The following is a 19,297-nucleotide window of genomic DNA, read 5'->3' on the forward strand; positions in this document are numbered from 1 at the left end:
ATAATTATTTCAATTGGTATCTTTTCTTTATTTTTATTGAATTTTTCTCATTTAAGTTTATTGATTAATAAGTTATAAGTCAAATTTAAGGATTACTAATGTTTGGCCAAAAAACGTTTCCCAAATTATCACATCGCAAACAACGTTTCGCAAATTTTCATTTGGCAAATTCTCATTTGGCAAAACAACTTACTGCAAACTTTTAATTCGCAAATGTCGTTTTTGGCATGTTATTGTTTAGCAAATTATTGTTTGGCAAAGTATGTTTTGCCAAATGTTTCATTTGGCAAAAATATTTCACGATAAACTATTTACAAAACAATTTGATTGGTGCATAGAATGGAATACAAATTAGCTTGTGGTTATTATTTTGTTTAGTGGGTAGTTAATATAATTTTTTTTCTAAATAAATTTTCATATTTCATTCTTTTTATCGAAATTTCCAAATGATTCATTAACAATAGAGATGATTCTAGCGCTCGGCGGCCGCTGCCGCGGCACGCTTCGCTCGCCTTCGCGCATTAAGGGTCACTGTTCTAACCTAACCTAACCTACTATTTTCTACAATACCTACTTTTTGCAACCATACTATTTTCTGCAATCTCTCTGTTTTACATTAAATTATTGTGAAAACCATGACCATGTGCCTTATGCTTTGATTTGTGGGTAACGGTGGGTACTCGTAAGTATGTGAAGTGTCAATTTGACCAAGCAAATTATTTGGGATATAATATTTGGCAAAATAACACATTTGCTATACAGGGTGTTTGGCGCATTGTGTGCCAAAATAATTTGGCGGATAGAATGGGTCATTTCCTATATTTTCAGCCCCCATAACACGTTCCATGCCAGGCGGCTACTTTTAAATTATTTTTTTTAGTAATTTCACCAAAATACCCAAATCGCATCAATTCATTTCGATTTAACATGAAAAGGTTTTAACATTGCATAAGATAAATAATTTTTACCTGTTAGGTGTTTAATAACGTGCTATTCACACAAAAAGGGGCTATAAACACAAATTTCGCAATCAGTCCGAGTAGAGTCAATGCACTAATTTAAGGAATTTGTGAAGTTATTGTTATTATTTAAATAAGATTAGTATACCGTTTGAATGGAGATAGACTAGAGAAGTTTTGATAAAATCCGAAGATCGCTATCTCTTTTATTTATTTTTTTATAGCCATGTAAACTTAAATGTTCAGTCCATTTTTAACTTTTCGGAAAACTTCAAAGCTGAATTAAAAAAAAACTTGATGATATTTGCCAGTAAATTTAGATTTGATGCAACCCTACATCAATGCACGTCAAAACAAAATATTTACTTTGAGGCTACGCCTAGTAGTTTTTTTTTAATCGAAATCAAATGATGCGATTTGGGTATTTTGGTGAAATTACTTTAAAAAATAATATAAAAGTAGCCGCCTGGCATGGAACGTGTTATGGGGCTGAAAATATAGGAAATGACCCATTCTATCTGCCAAATCATTTTGGCACACGATGCGCCAAACACCCTGTATAAACATTTGCCAAGTAAAATTTGGCCAAATGTTAATTTGACCAAATGAATTAGTTGCGAAAAGTACAGTTGCTAAAAGTTTATTTGGGAAATGAAACTTTGGCGATAAGTTGTTTGCGAAGTGAAATTTGGCGAAAAGTAATTTGGCCAAACGGAAGGATACCCAAATTTAACACTAATATGCATTTATATCGTGGCCAAATCGTAAAATTGATCACGTTATGATGATGTGACCAATTATTTTATAAAATGGTGTTATTTCAAGAATCGTTGAACCGATTTAGAAGAAATTTAGTAGGAACACAATAATTTGTGATCATGGCAAGGACATGGGGGGGGGGGGGGGGGGGAATGCTAAAGATGCCAAACTCTTTCTTTGATGACATTACGGTATAAAGTTACAAATAACAACACCAACTACAAAGTACTTCTGCTTAAAAACTTGAAATCGAACCGCCCTTTCGCCACTGTAACGCATTGTAACGTTTTTCAAGACCTCCTCTCCCCCCAGATTGCATTACGTAACACTAGAACGCCCCCTTAGCAACAAATACCACTTCTCACTTTAAAAAAACGCTATTTTTGTTTTCACCCACCAGAATGGGTGATAATGGGTAAAAACCGGGTTTTTACCCAAATCACCCAGTTTTAACCCAATCTGGTGAAATGGGTTTTTACCCACTACCCATCTCTAGTCATGACACTCATCTCTTGACAATATTATAGCAAGTAAAGCCTAAAACCAATGTTTTTCATTAATAATTTAAAATAAGAATACAATTTACGAGTTTATTTTAAGTATTTATTATTAAATTAAAAAAATTACACTTCTAATATTGTGTGTCTGGCATACATTTAGTATGGAAGCTGGAAACATTGAATTTTCAGATAGATCCAGTTTATTCTGTAACTTATTATTGGTACCGTTTGAAAGAGCTCATTAAGCACTTTCAGGATCAGTAACCAGTTTTTTAATATCTTGTATAGTTAAGAAATAATCGAGTGAGATCACTTAACGTTTCCACCCTGTATAGTTGTTGCCCATTTTTGCCACTTGACGTGGCAGAATCGTGGGACTTCACGGTATTTAAATAAAAATTAAAGTGGTTGCGTTTAGAAACGCCACAAATATTTGAGTCTTTGGAAACAAGTTCGTTATTATACTTGTACATTAAAATATAATTTTGTTTTACCTAGCTTTTTCTTATTAATAAAATATAGGTTATTAAGTACTCAATACAGAAATCAGCCGGCTCCTAGTCTAAAATTCTTATAATCGAAATTAAATGATTTAAACTACAAATAAAAATGATTCAAACAGTACTAGTTTTTAGGTTCAAATTCGACTGCTCTAGTGGACGCACGGAACGGCAACGTCGCAGTCGACCCATATTATTTGAATTATTTGGCGGGAAAATAGTTTTTGGCTTTTAATTCTGAAACTAAGAGGCCTAGAGATTTGAAATTATGTCTCGTGTGTACTTCAATTATAACGAATTATTTGATCTTTAAAACGCAACTCTAACTTATACGGTTTTAATAATCCACCGTGTGTTACGTGTCACCAGCTTACACATACGTATCGGTTCGTAGTTCGAAAACGGTTCGAAATAAAGCTTTGAAAGAATTGAAGTCGGGTTTTTTTATTCGACTTTAATTTATGAGATATAAAACATTGATGTAGCTTAAATATTTACGAAGATACAGATGTGTAAGCTGGAGACACGGTACTCCAGCTCGCACATAGTTTTTTGATCGTGGTTTTAACAGTATTTGAGCTAAAGTCTTGAAAAGTGGAAAGCCTACTATTTGGATTCGACTGTAATTTTTGAGGTATAATACATTATCGTAGCATAAATATTTACGAAGATACAGATGTGTCAGCTGGAGACACGTGTCCTCAGCTTACACATAGAAAACAACTCATAGTTATGAAGTTCTAATGGCTCTAATTGAATGACTGAGAGGTTTGATGACTCTAATTAGGCTTTTATTGATGGTATACTTGGAATTGCTCTAGGGCCAATGAGGAAGTTGGAGACATGTTCATCAAATTTCAGCACAATTCGTCCAGTGGTTTGGGCTGTGCGTTGATAGATCACTATGTCAGTCAGTCAGTCACCTTTTAGTTACAATATTTATAGATTCAAGTCAAGTTGCCTGATTGTATTTTAAAAATTAGCCTTAACGTTTTACACGACTAATAAGTCAAATATACTTACGTGACTTGGCGACGTCCTCACTCCACCACCTACACCAGACTGCAACACCAGCTGTGACAGCAGGTTTGGATCCTGTTGAAGTCATACGTGACGTGTGCATTGTGCAATATATATTGGTAGTATATTCTTATTTTTTTCTGTTTATTTATCCGTAATGTAAGCGCTATATTAAGTACAAGTTTAGCTTAGATTTGTAATTTGTGTTAGTGTGATCCGTGTGATCCTATGTGCTTAAAGCATATACAATAGTACCTACCTAAAACAAACTGAAAACCACCCAGAACATACCCGCAAAAAAATACTAGTTTATAAAAAGCTCATCGCATAAATTTCGACTCAATCCTATTAAAATTAATGTGAAATAATAATATAATAATCACATAATTGCTTTATTATCGAGCACACATAAAATATCAAGCGAACTTATTTGTTTACTATTATTAATAAATGCTAATCGACGCCAATTTATATCAAGTTAATAAGTATTCGCGACTCGGAACCCGCCGACGTATTATAATAAATACTTTTAATTACTTTCATTTACATTCATGTCAATTTCAAGCTGCATATAAATTGTTATTATATAAATATAAGTGGATTTATGATGACACGTCTGATCTGAATGAGTTGACAAGAAATATAATAAATAATTAGCTATATAAGTGGTCATGGTTCTTTAGATTTGGCACCTGATAAGAGATGAGCTCGATCACTTTCATATACATAATTTGATAACTTGACAAACAGCTTTAAGTAGTCCCAGACTTTATTAATGGCTTTATTGAAAAGATTTAATACCTAGGTGTTAAACACGAACCCCCTTACTATCAAAAGTTGCACGTGCGTGAACCCTAGTTTAAAGTGACATTTAATATTGAAATGACACTTTAAACTACTGTTCAACAAGTGTGTAACTATTATTAGTAGGGTGGTAACTATTCTGAAATTAATATAGGCAAGTTGAATCCCAAATTAAGGAAACCTTTTACCATCAGAGAACTCGTATGGCTCAGTAAAAACTTTGCGAACAATGAACGGGGCTCAAACCCGTGACATTGGCATAGTAGTTAGCGACACGACAACCATTTGCAGGTCTAAGAATAAATACTAGGTACGCTTAAACTTGTGAATACCTACTCTATTTAAAGATGGTCGCGTTGGCCATTTTTGAATATACACAGGTCAATTCAAAGTCTGGGTTTATTCAAATTCTTTATTAAAATTGAATTTTCAGTTGCAGAATTTTCATAAGCATTACTTACAAGTGGCGTCTAGTCTCTCCTATTTACCTCAAGATAACTAGACAACGAAAAGCAATACTGAAATACATTTATTATACGAGTAGGTGTGTATAGAATATAGATTTGAACTTCCAACGTTATAATCATAATCTAATACATAAACCAATAGCCTTGTCGTCAAATAATCACACCAAGAACACCCTGTATCATTGCACTTGAATCTATTACTCAGATGTGAGTTTAAACGATGATGAAATTGAAGCGGCAATAGATTATCTTGGCTCATAAAATAATACGAGAGCCATTAAACATAACTACACCCAGCTTCCTGGTGGACCACTACTGATATAAATTCATATAAAAATCAATTATATTATTCATATATTATAAAATTATTCTCAAGAAATTACCCTCAAGTGGCAATACAGACGATCTTAATAAATAAATTCATATGAAATCAACTAATATTTCTTATCTCTTTATTTTAGAAATAGAGTTTATATTGCCCTTAGTTTTATTGCCTCGGTATAAACATGTTACGGCATTAATTAAAAATGCAAACATTAATGTTGGTTATTTACTCACATTTGTAATAAAAAGTCGTTTGAAAATACAAATAATATACCTTTAGTGAATATTATGTTTGTAAAAACCTTTCAAATTCAGTAATTTTTCAGTTCAATAACGGATTCTCATTTTAATAATACAATCCCAGTTTTTAATTTTTAGCTGTGATTTTTAAAATTTTGTCTATTTTCGTCCTGTTCTTTTTAACCTCAGCCGATGTGTTCTCTCGTTGTTGAAATGGTAGGACAACTCCTCATATTTTGAAGTCAGTTAAACATTTGGAACATTCTTGAAACCAGCCTTTTCCTAAAAAATAATTTAAAATCTCTATTAATCTTGAGGTTGTTATTTCATCTACATTATATTATCTACCTAGATGAAACCAAGCAGGTAAAGCCACAGTCGTATACAGTGTGTCCGGGCATGTAGTGATCAAACTTTAAGGGCGTAATCTATGGACAATTTTATCGGTGAAAATACTTTAAATTTGGGGCTTGACCCCTTTCTCGCATATTTACAAGGATTTAAGTTTTTAATTTTAAGTTTTCACCTCTTCCTTCAAAAACAAGTGATAGCGTGGGTAACTTAACATTAATAAGCAAATATTTTATATCATGCGATAGCCAATAAAATTATCTACTAGTAGAAGTAGAAAACAGACACAAGTTTCATAAGAAGTTAAGATCAGTTGTAGAATAGCTCAAATACTAATAATAAAATGCAAATAAAACATACCTTAACGACCTGGTTTTTCTTGTGTTGGGAAATAACTGAAAAAGATGTGAAAAAAATTATGTTTATTTCTAATTAAATCCATTTTTACACCCTTAAAATGTATGAAACTTGTATCTGTTCTACTTATACTAATAGATAATTTTATTGGCTATCGCATGATATAAAATTTTTGCTTATTAATGTTAAACTACCCACGCTATCACTTGTTTTTGAAGGAAGAGGTGAAAACTTAAAATTAAAAACTTAAATCCTTGTAAATATGCGAGAAATGGGTCAAGCCCCAAATTTAAAGTATTTTCACCGATAAAATTTTCCATAGATTACGCCCTTTTAAAGTTTGATCACTACATGCCCGGACACACTGTATAGTATACGTTTTATGTGTACAATTTTATAAATTAAAATAAATAATTATGCATACGACTTGAATGTAGTAAATAAGTAATAACAAAGACAAGTGTCTGTACCTATTTAAGTTTGCGGTTTTATTACTTAAAAGTATTATCTGTTTGTTGATTGTCGTGTGGGTATATTCTGTGCTAGCGAAATTAAAAGCAGTACTTAAATACCGTTTGAGAATTGTCATCATCATCATCATTTCAGCCACAGGACGTACTCCACCACTGTGTTTGAACCAATAAATTATTTTTCTTCTTTTTTCGTTCTTTCTAATAAGGATCCCTTAATGCACTCGTAAGAATACTAGTTGATCGTACTCACGTAATAGGTCCTCATAAGACTAACAATTATTGTTTTTTTTTGTACGAGTATTATTGTCTAGAAGAACTCTATGTACATCTATTTCGGCTCACCTCTGGGTCCCCCAATGTAAATTAGCTAAGATTTTCATCTACAGCTTAGCCAGTGCCGGACTTAGAGACCCAGGACCCTTAAGGTACTTGGCATTTGGAACCCCCTCTTCCCTTCGAAACAATTCTATCATGAAAATAAGTATACGAAAAATAATACACTAATAAAGATCACATAAATTTTAATCGACTTTAATATAATAAACAGAATATTATGTAAACTGAACACTGAAGGCCCCTAAATTTGTAAGCCTTGTAAGCCTAGACGAAAATCTGACGCTGAGCTTAGCGAAAAGTATGAATTTCTACCTTTAAAGTTTGAGTGGTCCAGGGGGTCAGCTAACTTTATAGAGCTTGGATCGAATTTAATCAGAGGATTTTACGGAGTTTTAAATCTGTCTTATTATCGACACCTCTTCATATCAAAGGGGGAGACGGAAGGCTAAAAAGGTGCTATAAATGATATAAATTGAGGAGATATATATAAATGTTAGTCTACATAGTTTCTACACTGTATTGTTTTCCTTGTAAAATAAAAATAAAAATAAAATAAAATAAAATATGAGCTGCTAACTATCAACCAGTAATAGGCGGGGTTGTGACTGGAAAGCAAGGAAGTTTTTCCTTGTTCTACAAGATCGGTATAATAAGTAATAATCGACCAGAGACAATTTAAACATAAGTGTGGATGTTGATATCACCTTTGATTAACGCGAAGACGAACCTATAATTTTTCTGCTTCACTCATAAATTCATATTTGATTATTGTATAAATGACATGGAATTAAGAGCTGTCGATCAATGTTCACGCCACCCTTTGCTATTCATAAATATTTATATGGAGCGTGTTTCTGTTTATACAGCACATTATACTATACGTATTTGTTGAAAAATAGTAGTTATTCCCACTACATAAGATTCACCAGTGGTTAGTTTTATATGCCGTTTGTACATACATATTCACTGTCGGTTAAAACGCCTCATGGACGACTACAAAATTGCTCCCGGCCTGGCTGCTACAAGCCTATAAGCTTTTGTTTACATTACTGGCAATTACGTTGTGCCAGCCTCTTAAGTTATTTAGAAGTTTTTCTCAGTGGATGAAAAGGGATATACTTTTTGAAAATGTCATCAGAAATGTGATTTGTACCTATCCTTATAAAATTTATGATAATATTATAAAGTCTTTTGATAAATGCCTTAAGAGCTGCAACTGGTTTTAGGTTAGTTGTAAAGTTAAGAGTAGATTGCACATTCATCATCTAAAATATGATATCATCATCATGCTATTGTATGACCGATTGCGAATCTATCGGCACTGAACAGTTCAAACAAATCAAATTATGATTTAGAGTCCATTTTGGCTCGAAACGGACCATGCCCGTAATTCAGCTCTCTAGGGTTATTCAATTTACGTGCGCTGTGGACAAGAGCGGCAACAATAAACGGGAGCTACAAGCCTGAGCACTACTGCCCATTACGCATTCGGACCACGATCGTATCTCTGGCTTTGCACGGTGAAATCCTGCTGGAAACTTGCTTTGATTACACAAGCATCGAGGATTCGGTGCGTAGCTTTGTGAACGCTAAAAAGACGAAATCAGCAATGGATAGGGACATAGGGAGGATACGATTGCAGAGAAAACCTGCAAGCCAGACGTCATTGGCAGATAATTGTCGCTCCCTACCGCCATGCCAGCCGTATCGCCCTAGATAAACCGCTTCCATCTTATTGTCTGTTCGGAGATAACCACCACAATGCACACGGAATATTACTAATTAGGCTCTGTTTATGAACCCGGCGGCCATTGTTGAAAGAATGAGATAGTTATCTGTTTGTTGTCTGCAAATGAGATTTGCGATCCCGCTTTGTCGGTTGGCGAAATTGTATGAGCTTTGTTTCATCTGAAATATTATCTGTAAAATGCAGCATTCGTTTTGTGGAGGTCGTTTGTTGGGTTGCTATCAGATTGGGTGAAAGAATTCAGGGCGGATTTCGGTAGAAAATCTTCGCTGAAGAGCTATGGAACATCATGATGAGCTAGTTAGTTTTCCTCTGTGCTCTAGAGAAAGAAGCATAGATCCATGCTCTACATCTGATGAAAAAGCTGTAGATTTTTCTTCAAAATTTTCAAGCTTCTCTATAATATACATTTAATACACATTACAGAATAAGCTTCGTTTCTCTTCTTTACTCGTAGTTACAATAGTGGTTTATTGATATCTACTATGTACTGTATTATATCTACTGTTGTAGATGTGACTTCACTGGAATCTCTGAGTATACTTAGTTCAAGATAAGGAATCTTATCTTACATCTAGCAAATAACAAACAATATCATATTGATTTACGTTTATTTCCTCCAATTTTATTTGTTGGCAATGCTGGCAGTTTCACGAGCTCTCCTCCAGAGTTACCTGTAAACAAAAACACATAAAATTTCAATTGGAATCGTAACAAATATAGAAATATTCGCTGAGCGTCGTAAAATTCGAAGTGAGGGTGTAAATGTACACAATGAAGGCGAAACTTTAAAATATAGCCCTGCTTTATACGCATGAAGTGATTTCTGATAAGTAGCCGCCGAGGTCCAATGGCCAATGTTTGGCCAAATTGTGATCGAATCACACCCTTTATCTTAATTAATGATGGCTACCCAATTATTTACTATACAATGTAATATACTAAGAGATTTTGATCGCAATATGTACCTTTTTTGTAAAATTAATCCATGGACTTTTTTTTTCTTTCATTAAAAATTAAGGCATTTCGAATGTTTTTCGCTCTGCTTGAAATGCAAAATGTTATTTCGAATATCACAAATAAAGAAAAGATACCTTAATCAGTAGTGGGTGGTGGGTTGAAGAAGAAATAAAATATGGTGGCCAATGAACTCGAAAAGATAAAGCTTCATTCACGCGCCCTAATTCACGTCGCCAATGTTTGATCAAACTGTCCTGAGGACTGCAGAGGTTCGTAAACTTCATATCTGTTTGAGTGCCAATATTGGCCAGTCAAAAAAACACGCAGCAGAATTTTACGTCGCCGTTCTGTCGCTAGATAAAATCGCATTTTGCGTTTATTGCTCAATGAATTGTAGCATTTTATGTTAATAACCGCCACGTGGGCCGCGATGTCGAAATACTGACTAATCTGGCCGTGGGCAGCCGGCAAAAAAATGGCAATTTTAAATTATTCATACTACCCACATTTGAGCGTCCGATATAAGTTTGTTTAATGCTCCTAGATTGTTAATTACTTAATTATTTATGACGTGCTATCGGCCGATGGGTCGCCCACGAGGGTTTTGCAAGTTAAATTGGTGTTTAATGAATGCCCGAAATATTTGTATTAAAAATGAGCACCTGTCAAGCCATTAGGGATGTATTTGGAGAATACTCGTTAGCTCTTTTGTAGCGATTTCTCATGTAACTGCTTACGTTCCCGCCGGACTTCTGAACAATCAGTTATGCGCTAACTGTAAACGTTAGTATTTTATTGCGGAGATTCTGATATTAATGTCGTTGTTTAAAAACGTATTTAACATGCTGCCTCGTGGGCAATTATGTGTAGGATTCATATCGATGTTTTTCTTCGCATTTTATGGGAACTTAAAGTAAATGATGATAGGATAATTATCTTAAATGAATACTTAATTTGTTAAAGTATCTATTTAATGTTTGGAATCGTAATATTAAGTTATACGATCAGTATTAGGCATGCACGCTGCACAGCCTGTGTGTTTTGGCCCAAAATAAATTATGGAAAAAAAAAGCTACTGAAACTGATTCCTCTACGTTAATCTTGAATTGACTGAAATTGTCTCTGAAATCTAATTAATATTTTAAGATACCTATCGGGTATATTTCATTCAGAGGGTAGGTACGTTAGTTAGATGACCCATGATGATGACTCTTTGACGTTAAATCTGTGACCTTTGTTGTTACAACCCACACGATAAAAGAACCTTACTATGACCTTAGACAATTCGGCGTCATTATTAGTCTGTCTTTTCTTGGAAACTGCAGAAAACGTCTATTTTACTAAAAACGGTATTTTCGCGTACTTATTTCATGGAAAATGTGCCAGCATTTTAATGACTATTATCTTCATGAAAGCATGATTTCAGAAAGCGATTCGAAAATTGAATTAATCTTGTAACCAGAATCTCTTGATTTCTTAGTATCGATTGGCCATAATGATGATGCAACGATCTGCACAATTACTTTTCCCTCACACCTATCGTCGAAAGTGAGACATCGGGAATTACATTCGATTACCGTTCTGTAACCAGTAACCACCACGAGACACAGTGTAGGAGAGAACAGAAGGCTTGCTTCAAACTGTGCTTACGAGAATCTACGAAGGACAGGAAAGGGCAAGTTTTCAAACCCAACAGATAAGATAGCCAGTTAAATAAGATAGCCTTTGTAACTGTGCTATTATGTAATACTCATGCTAAAAAAAATCATGTACAGGTTGCATTTATGTGGGTGGGCTCAAATAGCTATGAAATAGATTCTTTTCTACACTGCTAGAACTATCGCTCAAAAGAAATACCTAAGTAACTAAGTAACTATGAACTGAAACACTTGAATAAATAATAATATGTAAAATGTTAAGGCTTATTTTGTGGGTTTATTTATGATTGAGTAAAAATCTTGTTAAAATGGTATTTTTTTTATACCTATTATGTTTTAACTGTGAAGTTTCGATATCAAATAATGTAATGAGCACCATAGCTCCCTTATACAATGCACAGACAATGGAGCGGACCTTCTCCACCTTTCTACTCTGTGTCCTCGTCGCCGCCTACGCGGAGGATCTTATTAAGTCATTACCGGGTCGTTTTCACCCGGTGGAAAGTCTGTCCTGGCAGATAGAAGAAGCCTCAATCGAATTACGATACTTTGTTGAAGTACCAGTTTTTGAAATTGAGTGTCGTCTTGCAAAAACGGAGATTTCATACGGACACCGGGCGTCTTAATCATTAAATGTAATTTTCTGTTTTCATTTTTAACTTATCCAACCAGCTGCAGTTCCGATTCTAGGAGCACTAGATCATCATATACATTAACGTAATTCATACTTAATTAATCATAGCTTCGGCCTAATTTCACCATCGTACTTTAACTTTGAAAATGGTCAAAAATATTTCAAACTCCTTACAAAAAGCACCGCTTATTGTTTTGCGGTTAAGATAAGGTGGTGCAAGCAACTCAGCCTTAATGTAATGGTAACATAGAGATCGTATATTTATATAGTATTATTTTTAAAATACTGTGCCTACTGATTTATAGTTATAAGTAGGTATAACGAAATGCTACCTTCTTACTAAATACTTAGTAATACTTTATCACACGTGTATGTGATAGTGTACTATCGTGAAAATCATTTCGTAGCCGACGCTTCCGTGATATTCCTTTATCATACACATTTCAGCTTTAAGCTCACTAGTTTTGGCTGTGCGTTGATCAGCTAGGTCAATCAGCTACTTACATCATATTACCTGTCTAACCTCAACCACCTACTTATAAACCATCTGAATATTCATAAGTGTCGTAAGTGACCGTCGGCTCATCGCCAGCATCGACACCTGGTCTCGCCCACGAGGCGCGTGAGGGACCTACCAACAGAACGCTGGAATGCTTGGAAAGTTGCACCAATGGCAGTAGTTAAATGATGGTTAATGGGCCGAAGAATGGTGACCAATTTTTAACAGGTGGCTCAAAAAAATTAGACTGAGAAAAATCAGGTGGCTGAGAAAAACTACACTCAGAAAAATCTGATGGCTGAGAAAAACTAGACTCAAAAAAATAGAAAAGATTCGTCTTTGGCATAAACATATAACTCTATTTCTGCTAAGAAGAAATGAACTTAGTACGAATGTTAGTTGTTTTGTTTATCGTTTACCATTTTAATTAGGTATACGAGTACTTAGCTAAGCACCAGTTCGCTTTCGCCATTGTATTCCCAAAAACCTATCTTCCAAATTATCCAAATGTTTGTTCCAAAAATTATCTTTTCTTTCTAGTTTGTTCGTTATGTTCGTTATGTGTGGACTTACGTTGTGATATCTCTTTTCTGTCTAGCTTGACAAACATTCATTTACGTGTAAAAACTCTGCTGAAATACTTACTGCTTGCTTTAACAACTTGATGTGAATTTTAAGCAGATATTGCTTTACGCCTCCTTGTCAGATCCGCGCAATTGCAAAAATGTACAAAGTATCATCACCGAAAACAATTTCTCCAACACCCACACTTACCTGAAGCCCCATGCCCAGCTGTCTTCAGCCGAAGGGACTTCTTAATTAATAACTCTTGCACAATGCACTTTCGGTCGTTTCATGGAAATTAAATTTCGCGCCTAATTATCGCTTTTGTCCGTCATATTTTTTCGACACCACTATACGTGTCAACGCCATAATTCACCGGTGTAATGACATGGCGGCGCGCGTACATTATTCTTGGGCGAAGATGCGCAAGAGTGCACTGTTTTGGGGCGTGGGGTGGGCTGCGAGCGGCGAGCGGTGCTCGGTGACGATTTGTCTTCTTCTTCTTCTCAGTAGTGACAGATCTCAGATCAACAAACACGATTGTTGTTCATGGGTGGGTACACATTTGTCTTCTGTCTTAGGATATGAAACTTAAAAGGATTTTAGACTATGAACCTTCAGAAAATAATGGCCAAAATTTTTCGAATCCACTCATTCCACGAAACTTTCTAGAGGTCTTCTTAAATAATAATACCAAATTATTCTGGACGTTATAGTCAAAGTGTACTCCAAATCAAACACTGTTAACTGAATATTGCACCCCCTAGAGGCTACAATTTGCCTCTATTCACAGATCCCATTTCATGTTCGTTAGTACAGCTTTGGCTGTTCGTGTCCTGTATTTCCTCAATACGTCTCGAAACCTCGCTCTTTCGACCGATATGACTGATTGGTAGGATAGTCAAATCGGATCAGATTTATTTTCGCACAATCAATAGTGAAACCTGCATGTAAGGTAAACTCTAAACTAAATGTAAACTAGAGAGATGTACAAAGAGTATTTACATTATTAGGCTCATCCTATCTGAGAATCGAAACTAGAACGTCCATGTCAAGAGAATCCAACCCTCAAACTATTAGACCATGTATTTCCAATTTTCTTTATAATTTGAAAGTTTAACTTCATCTAGCGAAAAATACAGACGCCAGTAGCACACTTATACTACGAAAACTTGTCAGCAAAACCAATTAACACCGATATGTCCTGTTCAGATCGTCACATGAACAATTTGATAGAATGAACGTGGAGATGTGTATTGATAAAGTTTCGCCCTAAATGCTAGCTATAGTTGTGGCTATAGATGTCACTATCACGTCCCCGCTGCCTCTCCTCAACGACACCGTCGCGTAACATCGCAACCGTTCATTAAGTCGCGCGTTTCGGATAATTACGTACTGATAACGCAAGCAAATTGTCCGAGAATTATCCGATGCTGATGAATATCGCGGCGGCCCACAAAACGGATTTTATCGGCGATTGTCACTGTGATGTTAATTGTGAGGAAAGTGCTGCTCGTTACTGACTAATTGATGCGCTGATTGGCCTTTGACATGGCGAAGCTACGCTGGCTTTTGAGGTCTTAAACCAATACCAACCAACTCCTCTTAAAATCACGTGGCTGCAGTCTCTCGGACTTTTATAGTTTATACTTCGCAGAGCCTAGTATAGAGCTTCATAAGCTTTCTGTCTTCGTAAACGTGTCTTGTCACCCTTATGGCTGACATCATTGTCTACGTGTAAGCATAGCCCTTTGATACATATCTTATTTTGTGCACAGCCAATGAGAAATGAATTTATCTGCAAGTGACGTTAGTGTTCCTTAATCTCGAGGCATCTTCAAGGTACTCGCGTATAGAAAAATGCGCTCATCATAGATTTCTTATGCACCCTTCAGGCGAGGTGAGAGCCAACCCATTAAAAAAAGAGCTATCACCTTATTAAAAATAATGTTCCGGAGAGCTTTTACACTCGAATTGGATTCTTATGATAGTATCTTCCAAAATGAATTACGAAGAAAAGTTTCATCCAAACCCAAGCCAAAATTAAAGCAGGCTTCAGCTCAATTCCAATGATACCTTGACTGATGATATCAAGGTCGAAATAATTACACCCGGTATCGATGATTCCTCGGAAATCCAATTACAAAGACGCGTTAAAATCAGGCCGACAGGCACAAAACGTCCCGCCATGCCAAGAGAAACTTAACCTTATCATTTGAATAGAAAGTCCAAAGTTGAAAGCACACAGAAAAATTTGGCTGCTGCTTTTGAAAATACGTGGTTTTAACTCCTTCTTGCCCTCTGTTTACTTAAAAGAAACCAATGTTAATTTTGCGGGGCAGTTTAATTTTATGTGACAACAGAACTGTCGTACATCTCTTCCCCTCAATTCGGAGAATGAACGTGTGGGAGTGAGACAGATGAGATCTCGATACAGAACTGACAATGTAAAATTTTACGATATAATCGCTCATCGGTTGCGGTCTCACGTAAAGTGGAATGATGCAAATGCTGGGTTGTGCGAGTAATGAATATTGCAGTATAATTTGGCTGATGGTAATTTTTACACTTCGACACCTGTCTGCCTAGAGCGAATTTCTCTCGCTAACTTTTCGGGCTGCGAAGATTTCAATCTTACAAAAAGTGTTTGCTTAACACCAGTCTCCGGGATCCCGTACTTAAATACTTTAAAGTTCACACAAGCGATCGATTTAATTTGACATGTGGTACCTGAAAATAAAAAAGTTAGGGGAGCATCATTTACTTCTAGATAGTATTTAACAGCCTTAACGGCCCTCATCCCTGGAGTCCTGCTGACTCAATTGTAAGTCACCAAAAACTGTTGGATTTTCTATTGTCTGGTTTCACGCGCTACGCTAAGCTTAACACACAAGAAATAAACACTCTAATTAATCCGCCAATAATTGTGAACATCCTTATTCGTTTTCAAAATGCAATATGTACAATATGTTCAGCTGTGGACGTCCTGTGGCTGAAATGATGATGATGATGAATATGCACATATTAAAAATTATCCACTCAAAATCCAAGTTGCGTCTCACACGTATTACGTGCAAGCGCACAATGTCGCCGGCAACAAACAACACGGCGGCCATTGTCGCGCGACACAATGCGTGATGAACGACGCGTCATACGCACCGTCAGCAGATTCGAATAAATATAAAAAATCGTCCCGACACTTCCAAATGTCGTTCCAATTGATCATAAGTTGTTGCGGTACACTGCTGGATATCGATAGGTCATAGAGCCATCCTGTACCTCTACTAGAGTTATAGTCTATATTCGTGATAGATTTAATTTCGCGATCACTTCAGTACGTTCTTAAGTTACGCATAAAAGTGTGCGGCATACTAATTCGACAATGTATGTGCTTGTGGACATAATCAATCAATTCTTCCCCACAAAAGGGTTCAAACTTAACCATAAATTATCCCTTTAAATACTGCCTAATAACGCAAACTACTATGTTTAAGAGTTTCAGACCAAGACTTCCAATTAATTTGCAATTTATATGTAAATTAGATTTTTAATTGTTTAGAAATCAAAGTCAAACGCATTTCTAAATAAGTGACACCACCAGTTATTATTCTTTACATTACGAGTATTTTTAAACAATTATTTTGCTTTACATATTCTGAGAGGCGAATACTATTTTGACAGCTTATACAAGTATGACAGTTGGTTAATTAGTGGTCTCAGAAACTATTCAAATGAGCCTTAACACTTCAAATGTGAAATTATTGACTCGCGTTTTAAATATACGGGCATATTAAGCTTCTTAGTGAGTGAAGTGTAAGGCTGGGTTGCACCATCTTACTTTAACTTTAACAAACGTCAAAAATCTGTCAAACTCCATACAAAAAGCACCGGTTATCGTTATGGTTACGGTCAAAGTTAGGTGGTGCAACCCAGCCTAAGTAGCAGAAGTAAACGAGTCTGTTATGAAACCGTGTTTTAATCTGATCCAACCAACACACCAGTTTCTTAGTCTCAAATTAAATAGATCTTGTAAGTAAAAGTGGTAAATAAGCCAATTTGAAATCGTGTGTTTTCTTGGACCCAATAAATTAATTTATTGCTTCTCATGTTGCTGTTGTACAGAAATCTTATAAATATGTTTAATATTAAAAATGCGTTGAAATAGATCCGGTTTGGGCGCGGTAGTAAAATGATTGCAGTTACATGGATTTTGTTCTAAATTAAAAAGAAATGTCTGGTGATATCAATGTTAGCTAATGTCCTGCTAAAGGAGAATCTCTACTTAGGTTAAGTAGATCTAGAGTACAAATTACAGTTTGCCCATATTATGAAACATACTTAAGTATGTACCCTAGTATACATAAGAACAAGCTTTTTGTTAGTCCATGAATTGAAATTAAACCAATTTAATTTTTCACACAAAGTCAGAAACGGAACTCTATACGGGACTATTCCCACCTCTCGTTCCCACCGCTGCAACTCTTGTGTAGGCAGGATCTACAGCTTGACCGCCAATAATAACCCAACCAGTGAAGGGACTCTACACTAAACATTTAGTGTGGAGTTCGTCTTAACCGCCAATAAAAACCCAACCAGTGAAGAAACTCTATCTATACTAAACTTTCGTAGTCCGTCTGATTGTCTTCGGCCTTTTTCTGTACCTACATATCTCCTAAACTTAATGCTGTAATGTATTTCTATTGCCACTATTTCAACAATTTATGAAAATTTTAGTATTGACTTGGAACCCTTTTTGCCGTCCGATATCGCGCTTGTCCGGTTTTACTTAACTGCCCTACGCAGAGTAATGTTTTTATTAAACCTAAGTGACTAATGCCCAACTTGACATTGCTGACCCTACACGTGTGAAGCGAATTTTAAGAACATTATAATCTTTTGGGAGTGAACTCTCCTCTGTCCCCCTGTCCACTGTGCGGGCATTGTGCCTTTTGGACCAGATTATGCAATAAAAGACATTTTTTACCCTTTTAAGGCAATCGCAATGTTTGACAATACATTTTGTAACTTATTACGAAGTCTAAGTCCAGAAACACTGAAATATTGAGCTTTTAAAAACTACACTATTTGCTAAGGAATTAGCCAAACCAAAAATCGCAATTAAAAAAATGCGTATGTAAGGAGCAATTTTACAAGATGTTAAACTTTTTCGTTTTATTTCAACTAAAATAGAGAAACGCGGGTCTTAACTTACGGCTTGACGTTTCAGCTGCAATGCTGCAGCCGTGGTCACAAGCAGACCGGGTGGCTCGCAGCGTCGTCCGTTCAGGCGCAAAATATAAATATCAAAATAAGCAGTAATTTTGATATTAGAACTACTGAAGTATTTAACATTGACATTGAGTTCCTGTAATAAATACATTAGATAAGAATTTTTAAAACGATAATAGTTATGTAGTTACAGTTACATTTTCCTCATATCAGAACTTGTAAATTCACATTTAAATGGTTAATAATTGTCATATAAATAACATCAAGCCAGCTACTTTGATATGCACACTTATGTCGTATAAGGCAAATAATGTACGCCTGAAGATAATTTTTAATTTAATATATTTGACCTAACGTATATTCTCACAGTTTATGCAATCTTTTAAATAGAAAACGCACCCGTTACTATGTTTCATTGTGACAAAAGAATGTGAGTTTTGCACCTGTGTGTAATGTTCTGCATATAAACATTTTGTTATTATGCGACTATATTTAAATGGTAGTCAACGAGCGTTAGTTCATTTAACACATGTTCATTTAACGTGCGCGTGCGCGACTTTACGCCACGCCTTCGATTAAAAAATATACAGTCCACTGCTCGTTAAAGCACACATTGTTATTGCAATATCACACTTATTCCCACTACATAAGATTCTAGTGACAAGCTTGATGTGCCGTCTGTAAATAAACTGCGCATTTGTATGTGCGTTACAAACTTATGAATATTAATTAATTGTTATAATACTGGGCTTTAGACTTTGCAGCGGAGTTTGCTATTATTTTCATACAATTTTATCGTTTTTAAATAAGTTATCTTGACACTTTACGTTGGTAGTGCAATGGGTTTGGCAGATTATTGCGTTAATAAACAGCGTTACAACGTTATTTCTTACACTGGACCAACGTTCAGTTAATA

The 19,297-nt window shown here is 35.5% G+C and overlaps 1 long non-coding RNA gene across 1 annotated transcript in view; it reads right to left on the reverse strand.

The window, feature by feature from the left end:
- Nucleotides 1-9,433: 9,433 nt before the first annotated feature.
- The window catches only part of LOC135076370 (uncharacterized), a 120,656-nt gene continuing 110,792 nt past the window's right edge, over nt 9,434-19,297 (reverse strand). The window contains exon 5 of the long non-coding RNA XR_010258248.1: nt 9,434-9,511. This is a non-coding gene — a long non-coding RNA (uncharacterized LOC135076370). The remainder of the gene's footprint in view (nt 9,512-19,297) is intronic.

The sequence above is a fragment of the Ostrinia nubilalis genome, chromosome 11 (assembly GCF_963855985.1).
Source record: "Ostrinia nubilalis chromosome 11, ilOstNubi1.1, whole genome shotgun sequence".
Lineage (NCBI taxonomy): Eukaryota > Metazoa > Arthropoda > Insecta > Lepidoptera > Crambidae > Ostrinia > Ostrinia nubilalis.